A 14,683-nucleotide genomic window follows, 5' to 3' on the forward strand; every position below is an offset into this window, starting at 1 on the left:
CGAACTGGTAAAACCCCAGGCCGCCAAAGCAGAGTGCGCAAACTTAACCATTTGGCCAGCAGCTGGCCCCATCCTGGTTTTTTAATCATCCTATAATATATATGTATTTTTTTCATAAACAATATGTAGTATTGTGCTGTATTTAAAAATTTTTAAGTGGCTCAAACCATGTATTTGTGGCTTGATTTTGTTTTTTTAATTTGACATTAATTTTTAGGTTTATCCATGTGTACAAATTTAGGTCTTATTCATTAATTTCAGTTCTCTATTTCATGGTTTATTTATCCATGGATATTTAGATTGTTCTAAGTTTTTTTGCTGTTATAAACAGTACCTCAGTGAACAAGGAACCTTCTCTCTCTCTTCCTGTGTATATGTGTAAGAATTCCTGTAGCATATAAACAAATTACCTAAAAATTAAATTAAAAAATTTCTGTATTGTGTACTCTAATTTTTAAAAATTTGGACCACTGACCAAAAGTATATCCCCCTGCCCCCAAAAAAGTGCTTAAGAGCAGATACAAGACCTTTGGGGTGACTTGGGTGAGATTTTCTGCAAGACTTCTGTTTAGAAGAAAATAGAGAAGAACCTCAGTGAGGACTCTAAGTTGCAGAACCTAAATAGAATTTTTCTGAATTTCTGTCTTGTTGCTTAGAGTCCCCTGAGCCGTTATTTATTCTAGCATCTCTTAACGAGCCAACAAAGTTGTTTTCATAAACTACAACCTCATGTAAAATATCTAATTTAAATTAACTCCAATTGAATTTTTTTTCTTAGAGTACACTTACATTCAAGTTTGTGTTTTGAGAACTGGTTAATATTTGACGATAAGCTTTGGGAAAAATAATTTGTAATCTGTTTTACAGTTTTCATCTATTTAGATAAATGCATGAAAGTATTTTTATGCCTCAGTATTCTTTAAATGGGAACAGAAAAAATTCTATGACATCAGTGCTGGTTACTATGGAAACAGTAGATTTAAAGTGGAAAATAACATGTGAATCTTACAGGAAAACAACGTTTTGTTTATTCTTGATTTGATAGTAATGAAGGAAGGAGATGAAGTACATTTTATACTCTTCAAAAGCATTTTTAAAGCTTGGTGGTTTAGGATGGTCTTTTTGACCAAAGGGGCAAAGCTAATGGGGGAAAGTATCTGATATCTGACATCGTTGGCTCCTCTTCTGGTGTCTTTAAAGTTTCTTTTTTTGAAGTTTGCATTGTAGTTCCAGTTTTCTATAAGAGAAATTTAACTTTATATAAGTTCTTAATAACGTTATTTCATAGGAGCAAATAGTTAAAACCTTTTCTTTTAGTACCTGATTGGCTAATAGCTGCTTCTCTACTTCAAAAAAGTATTTTATTGAAGTCCAAGTTCATGTGTCTGTCAGTATTCTTATTCCGGGCTGCATCTCTCTGGGGCTGGGGAGGGAAGCCCAGCATTGCTATAAAGCTCACCCAGGTGACTGATGACGACTCTAGACCAATAATTCTCAACCCTAGCTGTATATCATGTCAACATATTAAAGTATTTTCTACATTTATATTTTTAAAGTAGGGAGGTCTATATACGCTGCCTCTTTCCACTTTATACAGAATCCTCAGTAGCGAGGCTGGACTGGTTAGGTGTATTAGAGTATTAGCAGTCTCCCAGGAAGAATGGAGGATTCTAGTTTAGCTGTAAGACTATTTTCATTCTGTGAAAACTTGAACATCACTAGAAACTACATGAAATAAAATGAACGATATATACATGCTAAACACCTGTAGAATCGTATGATCCTTGGTACTCCATTATGTTCCGAGGGCCAAAGTGTTTGTATCACAGTTGAAGTTAGTTAGAAATGTGAAGTTTCAGGTTCCACCCCAGATTTACTGAATCACAATATGCATTTTAACAAGATCCCCAGGTGATTCATATACCTGTTAAAAATTTGAGAAGCACTGCTATAGAGAACATAACACTAAATTAATGAGAAGACTTGGCCCAGTTCTTCCGCCAAACAGTGGTCTGGTCATGTGTTTTCCTTACTTTTAAAATGAGTGAATATGGCTGCATAATCTCTAAAGCCCCTGTGAGTGATATAATAGATTTAATTTTAAGTATTGAGGCTAATTTTTAAGCATATGTACTAGAACTTGAATGTCCTCATGTGTCTTGAAGTATGTATGCATATTCCATTGATGCTTAAATCACTTGCAGGAGTAAAAAAAAAATGCCTCCTCCCGAATATAAAAAGGTGTCTCTTGAGTTCTATAAGAAAAAAGTATTAGTAACTTCATAATACCTTTTTATTTTTTAACCAAAATATCTTGGCATGATAAGATAGTGGATTCACAGGAATTCATTCACAAAGAAGTAAATTTGTCACCATTGGAGACACTCAAAATTATGTTTTTCAGGTCCTAAATTCAGATCAAGAGAAAATATTTTGAATTAAGTTTGAGCAGTGTCAGAATTGATGGACAGCCCCAGTTTTTCAGCACATTGGACCTTCATGGACAATTATCTTTGAAGGGGACAATACTAATTAGAAAATTTTAATTTTTGAAAATGATTAATAAGTTGGTTGCATCACTTTGTCTCATTTAATAAGTGAAAGTGCTAAGGGAAATAGGCTGAATTTGATTTTTTCAAAATCTGCCTTACTGAAATAATTCACATAAAATTCATTTATTTTTGAGTGGTTTGATGGGTTTTGACGAAAGTATAGTTTTGTAAGCACCACTATCACAATAATGATAGAGAACATTTTCATCATTTCACTAAGTTCTCTTCTACCCCTTTATAGTTGTCTTAGCTTGGGCTGCTATGACAAATTACCATATTCTGGGTGACTTGAACAGCAGACACTTATTTGTCAGTTATGTAGACTGGGAAGTCCAAGATAAAGGTGCCAGCAGATGTGATGTCTGGTGAGAGCCGGCTTTCTGGTTCGTGGATGGCTGTCTTCTTGCTGTAGCCTCACAGGTGGAGAGAGAGAGTTTCTCTCAAGTCTCTTATTAATCCCATACATGAGAGCTCCACCCTCAGGATCTAATTATCCCCCAAAGGCCCCACCTCCAAATACCATCACATTGGGGGTTAAGGCTTCAACATACGAATTTGGGGGGACACACAAACATTCAGTCCATAGCAGTAGTTAATTTTCTTCCTTTACTGTCTGCACCTGGCAACCACTGATCTCCTTTGTGTTACTGTAGTTTTTCTAGGATATCATATAAATGGAATCATACAGTGCAATATTTCGTGTGTGGCTTCTTTCACTAAATTTAGTGCTTTTTAGATGTGTCTGTGTTGTGTATTTCAGTAATCCTTTTCATTGCCATGTAGTAGTCCATTGTATGGATTTAACACAGTTTATTCATTTTCCAGTAAGTGAACATTTGGGTGGTTTCCAGTTTATAACTGCTATGAATAAGCTATGAATATTTGCATTCATCTTTTTGTTGTCATGTTTTTATTTCTCTTTTAACTACCTAGGAGTGTGATTGCTAGTTGTATGTTGAGGTTATGTTTAACTTTATATAAAGGTATTGCCAAAAAAGTTTTTCAAAGTGGTTGTATTATTTTACACTCTCACCAGAAATATTTGTGAGTGCCAGTTGCTCCCCACCAATTCTTTTGTCAGTCTTGTAAATTTTAGCTCTTCTGGTGAGTGTGTAGTGGTACCTCATTGTGGTCTTAATTTATATTTCCCTAACATCTAATGGTGTTGAGCATATTTTCATGTGCTTATTGACCATTCATCTATCTTCTTTTGAAGTGTTTGTTAAAATCTGTTGCCCATTTTACAATGGAATTGTTTTTATTGAGTTGTAAGAGTTCTTTATATATTTTGAATTTTGATTAAGGGTTTTTGTGTCTGTTTGTGAGGGCTGTTGGTTGGTAGTTTTGTTTTCTTGTAATGTCTTCATCTAGATTTGGTATTAGGATAATAATACTGGCTGCATGAAATGAGCTGGGAAATATTCCCTTCTCTCTTTTTCTGTAAGAGTCTTAGAATTGGTTTAATTTCCTCCTTAAATGTTTGGTAGAATTCACCAGTGAAGCCATCTGGGCCTAAAGTTTTCTTTGTTGAGTGTTTAATGGGTTTGATTTTGAACTTGATTCTTTTGCGTTTTTCCTACTAAAGAGTGAGTACCTTCTTTTAGTTAACCAACTGAAGATGAGTTTCTTAGGGTAGAGTTCTTGCTTCCAGATTTTAGGAGGCAAGAATTGATGTGTGTTTAGAACTATATTTCTGGGGAAGTGAGTTGAGGGGAATGGTGGGGTAGGTGCAGAATTTTGCAGTCATTTCACATTGTTTTGTATATTTTGAAACATTTTTTTTTGATCCCCCATGGCACCCTCCTGCCCCTCCCAAGCACTAAAATGCTGTGGAAGTAGAAGAAAGGTTGAGAAGCAGTGTTCTAGAATATTTGAGAGACGTTCTCTTGTTTCTAATAGCACTAGCCTGTATCTCTGTCTTTTGTACTTAGATCTGCTTCATCTCCTAATAAAGCCTTTGTTAGCCTCACTACTTACAAAGAACACTTTCTATTATGGAAATTTTCAAATATGTACAGAAGTGAAGAGATCAACTTGAGGAACCCAAGTATACATGTCTCCTAGATTCAACCATTATCAGCATGATGGCCACTTTGTTTATGTATTCTCCCATAGCCAGCCTCCCCACCAGATTATTTTGAAGCACATAGCAGATTGTATGAATGTTTTATGTCTTTAAAAGATAGAAGATTTTTAAAAACATAGCTATGGTACCATTATCACACTAGAAAAATAATTCCTTAATATCAGATATTGAGAGTTCATATTTCTCTGATTGTTTCAGGTTTTTTATAGTTGATTTGCTTGAACAAGGCCCACACATTGCATTTGGTTGATATGCCTCTTAGGTCTGTTTTCTGTAGGTTCCCCCTTTTTCTCCTTTGCTTTTGCAATTTATTTGTCCAAGCTTGCTTGTCCAGTGGAATTTCTCATTTTCAGGAGGTTTCTGACTCCCATCTCTGTGGTGGTAGTGAACTCTCCTGTAGTTCTTTCCCCAAAGTTAGATGTAGAGGCTCGATCAGATTCATGTTTTTAAAAAATTTTCCCCAGAAGTACATCATTGGTGGTGTCTTGTGCCTTCTGATGCATTACGTCAGGGGCCACAAAATATCTGATTGTCTCTTCGTAATGTTAAGATTGATTCTGGGGCTTAAGGGTTGATCTGTCCATTGTAATCTACCCCATCAGCATTTCACCCAGTAGTTTTAGTAGTCCACTGTGCATTGCTGCCTTTTTGAACTCCCCATTTCTAGGGAGTGAAGACTAACTGGATTCTATTTGTGCAGGACCTTAGACCTTACTGCTTAATTGGTTCCTGGGTAAATTGTCTTAAGTCAGATCATTAGTTCCTGTAAGTTTACATTATTTCTCATTGGGATTCTGTTTTAGGAAATCTGTTTCATTCTATATCATACCAGCCATGCTTTATTTCTAGTGACATTTTTTTTTACTTTTTAAAAATTTGACATTTGGTGATTTACCTTTTTTTTGAGATCATAGTTAAAGCAAAAAAGTTCAGACTTTGAAGAAACTTGACCAGAAGTAGAGAGCAGAGTACATATTTGTGTTCAGCACAACTCCAGATTTTTAGCTGGATTATTAACCTCAGCTGATTTAGCCATCCTTAGTTTTGAAACTCGTCTTTAGTTTTGAGTTGGTTATACAGTTGAATTTTGATCCTTATTGTGGAAATCTTAATAAAGGTCATGAAAACAGTGTAGGGTTATTGAAAGTAAAGCCATTTCAATTTGAGGCTTTCCCCGTTTGTGCTTATAGAGAGGCAGCGATGGAGCCTTACCAATTTTCCTGTCTGTAGTCTGCATTTATAGCCAGTTCCAGCTTTTTACTCCCATTCAGTTGAGAGAACCACATTGTTCTTATGGGGGAAACACAGTTTCCTTTATAATGTTACATTGAAAATCGCATTCTTCTCCGAGTGTTCTGTAAGAAGTAAATCATAGATATACAGTATTATATAAACAAATATATAGTAACTACAAACCTTTTTGGTTAGTATTCAGCGTTAAATGATGTAGTGTATACAAGGTACCCCAGTGTACTCTTAAACATGCAAGCAGTAGGGAAATTTTTTGGATTGAAAAACTATCTGCAAAATACTGTTTAAGCATTTAATAATTTGCTACTGTAGGCTTAAAGGAACTTCTGGGTTGTACTTTACACTTTGTTTTCTTAAAGCTATTTAGATTATTAGTAGATAGTTCATACAAGAGAAGACAAATATACATAGAAAAATGGTCAGCCTCAGTCAAGGATATACATATTAAAGCAATGTGGACAGTGTGCTAAAGAACTGAACTTAGAATTTTATTTTAGTTAATTTATATTTGAAAAACTGAAGTAGTTTTGTCATGTATGCCAACATGAATGGAAAAAGATCTTTTGGTATTTGATTCAGTTATTGGAAAATTTTAATTATGTTTGGAACAGTTTGTAAATTTTGTGAAATCTAAGTGATCATGTATTTTTGATAAACTTTTAGTGTCTAAATTGAAATGTGCTGTAAGTGTAAAATACACAGTGGATTTCAAAGACAATGTGAAAGGAGAATGTAAGTATCTTAATTTTAAAATATTGATTATTAGTCGAAATGGCAATATGTTGGATATATTGCGTTAAATAAAATATTGAAATTATTTATTTTTACTTTTTAATGTGATTACAGAAAACTTAAAATTACACATGTGGCTTGTGTATCTTGTGGACAGGACTGTCTATTCTGTATTCGTATTGGTAATTTTTTGTTTCCTTATATCAGTTACTCAGAGAGGGTTGTTAAAATCTTTAAGTATGATTCTGAATTTGTCTGTTTTTCCCTTTAGTTCTCTGAACTTTTAATCTCTTATTTAGAGTTGTTACGTCTTTCTGATGATTACCCATTTATATCTGGTAATACTTCTAATCTTGATGTCTACTTTGATGCTACATCAGCTTTCCTATGATTATTTGCATGGTATATCTTTTTTCCTACCTTTTACTTTCAACCTATCTCTGTTTTTCTATTAAAAGGACAGCTACTATATACACTACATACAGTATATCTACTATGTACTTCTGATGAGTAGTTATTTGTATTATCTCTCCCCACCCCCCAACCACTTCTTTAAAGATTTTCTCTTTATCTTTGGTTTTTAGCAGTCTGACTAATGTGGTTTTCTTTGTATTTACCCTAGTTGAGGTTTGCTGAGCTTCTTGGATCTGTAAGTCTCTGTCATCAAATTTGGTAACATTTTGACTCTTATATCTTCAAATATTTTTTCAACTCCATCCTCACTTTGTTCTCCTTCTGGTAGTCTAACTACGCGTTGGCTGTTGCTCCACAGGTCCCTCAGACTCTGTTAGTGTTTCTTCATTATTTTTTCTCTTTGTTGTTTTGATTAGAGAATTTTGATCTGTCTGCAAGTTCACTGACCCTTTGTTCTGCTATTTCCAGTCTATTGTTAAGTCCATCCTATGAATATTTCATTTTAATTATTGTACTTTTCAGTTCTGGAATTTTCATTTTTTTTTAATAGTCTGTTTCTTGGCTGAGACTCCCTGTCTATTCACTTATTAAACCTTATTTTTTTTTTTTTAAAGATTTTATTTTTTTCCTTTTTCTCCCCAAAGCCCCCCAGTACATAGTTGTATATTCTTCGTTGTGGGTCCTCCTAGTTGTGGCATGTGGGACGCTGCCTCAGCGTGGTTTGATGAGCAGTGCCATGTCCGCGCCCAGGATTCGAACCAACGAAACACTGGGCCGCCTGCAGCGGAGTGCGCGAACTTAACCACTCGGCCACGGGGCCAGCCCCATTATTAAACCTTATTTTTAAGTCTCTGAACATATTTACAATATCTTCTTAAAAGCTTTTATCCATTAAGTCTAACATCTGGGCCATTGCAGGATTGATTTCTATTAATTGCTTTTGTTTCATGACTGTGGGCCACATTTCCCTCTTTCTTTGTATGTCAAATGATTTCTGATCATATAATTTATGTTGTATGTTTTGCATGGTAGAGATTCTGGATTCTGTTAAATTGTTTTTCTTGTGGCGAGCAGTTCAATTACTAGTTGGTCTTGACCTTTTGTAGGCTTGGCTTTATACTTTTTTAGTGTGGATCTCTGGAAAGCTTAGAGGAAACATTCCTGACTTGGTGGGACTAAATGTCCAAACTGTTTCCATTGTAGATCTTTTTAAATCTTAGTATTAGGCTTTGTTTGGGTAGATCTTCAGTAGATCTTACTCCAGAACATGATCTTTAATTCTAAGATGTGGCCTTTCTGTTGTCTTAGTTTGATGCCCTAGGTGTTCATAAGATCTCTCCACCACGGCTGGCCCAGAATGCCCAAGTGTCCTAATGCTGTTTGACTTCTGGTGTTCTCTACCTCATTCAACCCTGTAGTAGCTATTTTCTGGTAAGCTTTGCATAGTGTTGTGTTCCCTTGCACCCGTGTTGCTCTTGGCCAAAGACTTCTGGGCTCCACCTCTGCATGGCTTCTTTTTCTCTGTTTCCTGCCTCACAGGTTCCCGCTGCTTTCGCAGTCCTGAACTCAGATCTTTGCTTGTGCTTTGGTTCCCCATGCTGTGTTTAGGAAATTGTTCCTAGGCAGAGAGTGGAGGTGAGTGGGAGGTGGGAGGCAGGTGATCATGGGACTCACTTGTGAGTTTTCTTCTCTCAGAGATTACTGTCTTCTGCCTGTTCAATGCTTGAGAAAAGATGCCTCATATATTTTGTCTAGTTTTACATTTTGTGGCAGAGGGCCAGTCTGGTACCAGTTACTCTAATGACTGGAAGAGGGTGTCCCAAATGTTGTTTCGTTTTTGTTTTTCCTAAGTGAACCTATGTTTTTAAAGACAAATCAAAACAGAATTGAGGATGATTTGTAGTATTTTGTGATTTGCATTTTTCCTGCTTATTTTATCCTGGTACTTTTAATATCCTTAATTTCTTAAGTAGATGTGTGTGTTGTTAAGCTGCATAGTATGTCAACATGTGGTTAAAATGACTATTAGGCTACTTTCCAATTTTGAGACACTCAACATTAGTTTTCACTACCATAAATGACACTGGTAAATAAACTTGTATATTTTTGTTAGCATCTTTGTTTATTTATTTATTTTTTTCCATTTCTCCCCAAAGCCCCAGTACATAGTTGTATATCCTAATTGTAGGTCATCCTAGTTCTTTTACGTGGGATACTGCCACAGTGTGGCTTGATGAGCGGTGTGTAGGTATGAACTGGTGAACCCCAGGCTGCCAAAGGGGAGTCTTGCAAATTTAACCACTCAGCCTCGGGGCTGGTCCCCAGTGTTTATTTTCTTATAATAAATTCCTAGAAATAAGTTTACCATGGGATAACCTCTTTAAGGCTTTTAAAAATATGTGCTCGGATAAACTTTTGAATACTTAGATACTGTTTTCATTTGGTTGTAGAGTATAAATGTTGAGGTTCAAGTACCAGATACCAAAGTACATTATTTTGTACAAATAATAAATAGTATAATGTACAAAGTACATTATTTTGCTTTTGTAGAATAGCTAATTTTTGTAAATAGATTGAGTAGACTGAATGCAGGCTACTTTCCATAAAAATTTGTTTCATGTTTTTATTTGGAATGTGAATAATAATTTTTATTGCTTTGGAAAAGTGAACTACTCTTTACTTGGTTCTCTTTCTACAAGTTTAGTTTGAGTCTAACGTTAGTAACATTTTATTGTAATGCAGATTTGTGGCACCTGTTTATTGTCTTAGCTTATAATGATGCTTGAAATTTGCAGATGGATCTAGGTCAGTCCTGACATGTAAATTTTGCTTTTGGAATACATGCTGAATGTATGAATTTGGCAAATTTAAGATAAAGTATGATTAAACAGCAATCAAAAAGACAGGTCTTTTAAAATTTTTGCTAGGCTTTTATTTTTTAGAGCAGGTTTAGATTCACAGCAAAATTGAGCAGAAAGTATAGTCATCCCTCAGTAACCAAGTGGGGTTGATTCCAGGACCCCTGAGGATACCAAAATCTGCAGATGCTCAAGTGTGTTATAGAAAATGGCATAGTATTTGCAAATAACCTACACACATCCTCCCATATACTTTAAATCATCTCGAGATTACTTATAATACCTAATACAATGTAAATAGTTGTTATACTGTATTATTTAGGGAATAATGACAAGAAAAAAAAACCTGTACGTGTTCGGTATCTTATGGAGGGCCGGCTGTACAGAGTTCCTGTATAACCCGTATCCTCTCACACCCATAGCCTACCCCAGAATCAGTATTCCACATCAGTGTGTCATATTTGTTAGAATCAATGAACCTTCATTGACACATCATTATCATTGAAAATTCATTGTTTACATGAAGGTTCACTTTTGGAGTTGTATATTTTATGGGTTTTGACAAATATGTAATGACATGTATATACCATTATAGCATCATAGGGAATAGTTTCACCGCCTTAAAAGTCCTCTCTGCTCCACCTGGTCATCTCTCCTTCCCCCCTTAACCTCTGGCAACTACTGATCTTTTTAACTAAGACAGGTATCTTTTTGTAGGCCTTGTGGCAAATAGGTTAAGTACACCTAGTGTTAGGGTATGGAGAAATTTTTGAGGAACAGTTGATCATCTGTAGTTGTCTTTCAGCTTTGACTTTGAAAGATCCATTTGGGGGCTGGAGTGGGGGAGAACTAACTTGAAACAGTGAATGAGGAAAATCTGTTGGGATGGCTGAAATCTAGTTTCCCAGTAATTTCTTGGCATTGAAGAATGGAAATAAAATCACTATTTTCTACATAGGGTTTAACTTCAGTTTAAAATCTTGGAGTAGTACTAAATTTAAAAAGACCTCCAATTGTAGGTAATCACTGAATGTTATATTTGCAGGTATTCTAATGAAATTTACATATAATTGTCTTTTATTGGGTCGCCTATACCAGTATTTGGTGAACGAAGTACTTTATCTGTAGTTAGTCCAAATTTGGTAGAGAAATCATGATGGGGGTAGTAGACTTAGGTGAATCATGTTGTTGTGGGCCATTGTACCTTTGAAACATATTTCCTATACTTTGGAAGTCTGTAGACTAGAAATGGTGACAAATATGTAGAGACAGGCTGCCTGTATATCTGAGGTACATATCTTTATCCATGCTAATGAGAAAAAACTGGCCACATGGTAACTATAGTCAGCTAATCTAGGTGAGGTTTCAAGTTAACAAAGATTTCCTGCCAAGTGGTTTGTTTGTTTTTGTTATTTACCAACTAATGCTTTCTTTATAACGGTAAACAAGACTGTTGGTCTTAACAAAATCAACAATGTCCAAATTTGGTCACTGTGATATTTTAGCACTTACTAATTTTGAATTCTTTCTAATTAAAGTGTATTACTTGGTGGGGCTTCATACTTTTAATAGTAACTTTGTGATAAATATACTACTCTTGAGTTGCTAGAAGTATTTCCCCAAAATAATTATATGATTGTCAAATTTGCTTATAAAATAGATAGGGGCAGGTATAAAACTCCTGAGTAAAATCTGTACATTTTTCATTCAGGAAATATTTATTAAGCACCTGCTAGGTGCCAAGCAGTGTTCTAGGTGCTGGGAGATAGAGTGGTCAACAGGATGATTGGGATCCTTATTTTTGTGGTGGATACATTCCGTGGAGGGGGAGATATAAAGTACTCATGCAAACAAATGAAAAGATGTTATTTTAGATATTGAAAAGGGCTATGAAAAAAACCTGTTTTGTTAAAGTGATGAGGAGGGGCCTGTAATTTGGACTGTGAGTGGTTGAGGAAGGCCACAATGAGGAGATAACATCTGAGCTGAGACCTAGGTGATGGAGAAGTAAGCCATGTGAATTTCTAGGGACAGAGCATTCTAGACAGGGGAGAACACAGGACAAAGATTCTAATGGGGGGAACGGGTTTGGCCTGTTCAGGGAACAGCAAGAGAGCCAGATTGCAGGGGCCAGATCACATGACTTCAGAGGCCCTCGTAAGGAACTTGGAATTTTCATTTTTTTCCCCTCTATATTTTTGGTTACAGTGGGAAACTGATTAAGGGTTTTAAGCAGAGGATTGGCAATCTAGGAGGGGAGACATATAATAAATACATAAATATTCAAATGATGGGTGGATTAAGATTGGGGGAGTATAGAAGGACTATTTGGTTAGAAGCCTTAGGGAAGATATTCCTGAGGAAATGACATTTAAACTGAGACTTACGGAATAAGTATGAATTGATTAGGGGAACAATGTGGGAAAGAGTAGTCCAGGCAGAGGAATATCATGAGTCAAATATGAGTCTAAAAAGAGTTTAATAGCATAAGAACCTGAAAAAAGGCTAGCTTGTCTATTTTAGTTTACAAAGGGGAGAGTAGCACCAAATGGGATAGGAGAGATTTGACAGTATGGGATCTGGTAAAACAATATGTGGGATTTTATTTGTTAATTCTCTGTAATAATGATTTTTAGAAGGAGAGAGACTTAATCACATTTATATTTAACTACATTACTTAGTTGCTACTCTGTGGAGATTGGATTGAATTGGAGTGGGAGGGGGCAAGAAGGGAGACCCATTAGGTACCACTCTAAGTGAGATAAGATGGTGATGATGGGAACAGGGATGGTATCATTTGAAATTTTGAATGAAGACAAATTTAAAAACTCGGTTGTTGATTAGATTTAGGGGTAAGGAAAAGGAGAGATGAATCAAGGACAGCCCCCAGATTTGTGCCTGAACAAATGGGTGGATAATGATGTCATTACATAGCTACACTGGTCAATTGAACTTCAGTGTAGAGTTGTAGCCTTTCAAGGTGTAAGTAAAAGCTTCTCCTGTGGGATTGAGTGTTTAAAAATTACTGTTGCCTTAATAACAAGCACCTATAGTGCTTACCATGTACCATGCATATTTCAGCTCATTTAATCCTGGTGACAACTCTGGGGTAAGTACTGTGATTATCCACGTTACTGATGAGAAAGAAGGCACAGAGAAGTTAAGTGACATGCACCTAGGCGGTTTTGCTCCCTAGTTCTTGGTCTTAACTACTAATTAAGCTTGGAAGCTTTTAATCACACAATTTGCATACTGTTTTGTCATTTATCTGGCCCACTAAGTATACATTAAATTGGAATTTAACTGTGTTGACCTTTCCTGGAAAATTTACTTTTCGTGCATTCAGATAGCATGTCTGGCTATATCTGTATATCATTGAAGCAGGCAATGATACTGCCTTTCTAAATTAAATATTGATTGCTTTTACTTTCAAAGATTCTCTTTTGATATTGCTTGCTCTTTGTGTTGTATTGTCAGTGTTTGCAGCATATTTTGAAATTGTGTTGTTGATTTTGCTGTGTACAGTTAAAGGTGCCTTGTGATGTGGAGGTAAAGGCTCTAATAGTCTTTGCAAATCAAGTAGGCTAGATGTTTCTCTGTGTAAAGACATTAAAAATCCATTATATAATCTTTGCTCTGAGAATAGTGGTTATGTGGATAAGGTATTGTCTCACTGTTGACTAATAATGCACCGCTCTTTAGCGGACCATCTCCTAGGAGAGGAGGAAGTGTCATTCCTCCTCTCATTGCATTGAGTACGGTAGATACTGTATGTCTCCTTAGATTGGAAACTGACACTTAGTACACAGGCTCAAGGGGAGAGTTTCCTAAAAATGTTGATGTGAGAGAGGATAATGTCCCCAGGAGTAACTTCTTGCTACTTGGGATCAAGCAGTTGATCAAGCCAAACAAGGTAGATACCCTCTGAAACTTAACTATTATGTTTTTGTTTTTGAAGAACAGAAACCTAAACCTTAGACATTTATCTCTGTTGTTACATGTTCTATAGTTATTTCTTTGCTGTTAAGTAAGCCTCCTCTGCAAAGATTGCCTTCTTTTGGTGTGCTGGATGAACAAAGGGAGAGCTATGTAAACTCTCCCTTTGTTTTGGGGGGCTGCGTAATTTTGAAGTGGTGGCTGTGTTGTTTAGTGAAGAAGAGCCCTAGAGGCAGATGAAACTCAGTTATGCCTCTGCACCTCACTGACCGTTCTTCTTGTCTTCCACTAAAACATTAATTCTGTGTTTTGCTTTAATAAGGGAAGCTTGTACTATTAGGTTACTCTTACTAAATTAGGGATTTGTTTGCTTTATCATGAGTGTCATTTTTGGAAACTTCTTAGGACCTTAGCCTTTTAAGTTTCAGAATGAAAAATAATGTTTACAATTCATATATATGTTTTAATCTTTGTAACTTGGAGTAATTTCCAAGGTGATTCCTACAGGGAAAATCGAAATCTGAATTATTAGGTGAAATTTATTCCCCTCCTTCAAATCTAGCTTCTAGCTTCTGTGTGCATATGTAGCAAAAATTGTTTATAAAATAATGCAGTGCTCAAGAACAACTACTGCTTACATTTAGCTCTTATGACCTAATTGAGATAGAGGCCATACTTAGTATTGTTGCTTTTCTGTATATATAGTGAGAAATGTTACCAGTATTCTTGGTCCTGTTATAGAGGGAGTGAGAAATCCAAATGTACCTGAACATCACTTTTTGTAACTATTTTCAAATGACCTATAATAGGGGGAAGTTATTTGGAATTTGCTTTAGTTGTGATCCTTTAGGAAA

At 35.7% G+C, this 14,683-nt stretch overlaps 1 protein-coding gene across 2 annotated transcripts in view; it reads left to right on the top strand.

Moving 5' to 3' along the window:
- Positions 1–14,683, top strand: part of ATL2 (atlastin GTPase 2) — a 64,314-nt gene that overhangs the window by 12,590 nt on the left and 37,041 nt on the right. The gene's annotated exons all lie outside the window — the stretch shown is intronic.

This window comes from Equus quagga, chromosome 5, assembly GCF_021613505.1.
Source record: "Equus quagga isolate Etosha38 chromosome 5, UCLA_HA_Equagga_1.0, whole genome shotgun sequence".
NCBI classification, from domain to species: Eukaryota; Metazoa; Chordata; class Mammalia; order Perissodactyla; family Equidae; genus Equus; species Equus quagga.